The following is a 967-nucleotide window of genomic DNA, read 5'->3' as shown; positions in this document are numbered from 1 at the left end:
AAAAACACCTTTTATTGTGAATTTAGTGAAAGTTTACAGAGAAGATCATCAATTTTGCATTAAAAATTTCATGTCCGTTTTGTTTCAACGCCTCCATCACCCCCGACCCCCCAATGTACCATCACTTATCCCACTTTCTTTCAGCGTTTCCGGTTTCCGTTCCTCTTTCTTCCCTAACCCTCTGAACTTAAACTTGGGTCAATGCTGCCATTTTGATCTCAAATGGTTGCGTATCCAGGAAGAGACTGAGCTCAGTTACACACCCGAAGCGTAACTCTGGGCTCTCATTTGTCTCTGCCTGGATAGGTCTGGCCTGTTTTATGATTTTGAGCTTTGTTCCACATTTTTCTCTCACTCAATCCAAGACCTTCGAATGCACCTTCGATCCACCACGTTCTTAAATTTATTTGCTATAAAGGTAAAGGTTACTGCAGTTAGGTGCCATCGAGTTGGTGCTGACGCATATAAACCCTATGTTCAACAAAGTTGAAGATATATACCGTGTTTCCCCGAAAGTAAGACATCCCCCGAAAATAAGACCTACTTACAGTTTTGCCTCTAGCTGAAATATAAGGCATCCCCCGAAAATAAGACCTCCCGAACATAAGGCTTCCTGGATAATAAGGCCCCCCAAAGCTACCATAACTCTGGACTCTGGACCGTAGTGGCAGGCGTCGCCCCGAAGCTCACTGTTGGCTGCAGCGCAGCCGGAGCAGACAGGAAGTGTGAATAAATGTACTATAGACTGAGTAAATGTACCATACATTGTTGTACATGGAAATAATGGTAGTAACGAGAAATTCTTGATACTGGGGATTCACAGTTTGTCTGGTTATGCTGGTTTGTGATGACAACTACTACCGTACCATATACAGGTAATCAATTTTCTTTTTTTTGGTTCAACAATAAATGTGTACCGTATTCTTTTTCATGGAAAAATAAGATATCCCCTGAAAATAAGACCTAG

This window comes from Echinops telfairi, unplaced genomic scaffold, assembly GCF_000313985.2.
Source record: "Echinops telfairi isolate 266 unplaced genomic scaffold, ASM31398v2 ScPeMD7_2010;HRSCAF=2546, whole genome shotgun sequence".
NCBI lineage: Eukaryota > Metazoa > Chordata > Mammalia > Afrosoricida > Tenrecidae > Echinops > Echinops telfairi.
The sequence above is the reverse complement of the archived record's forward strand: the minus strand, read 5'-3'. Positions refer to the sequence as shown.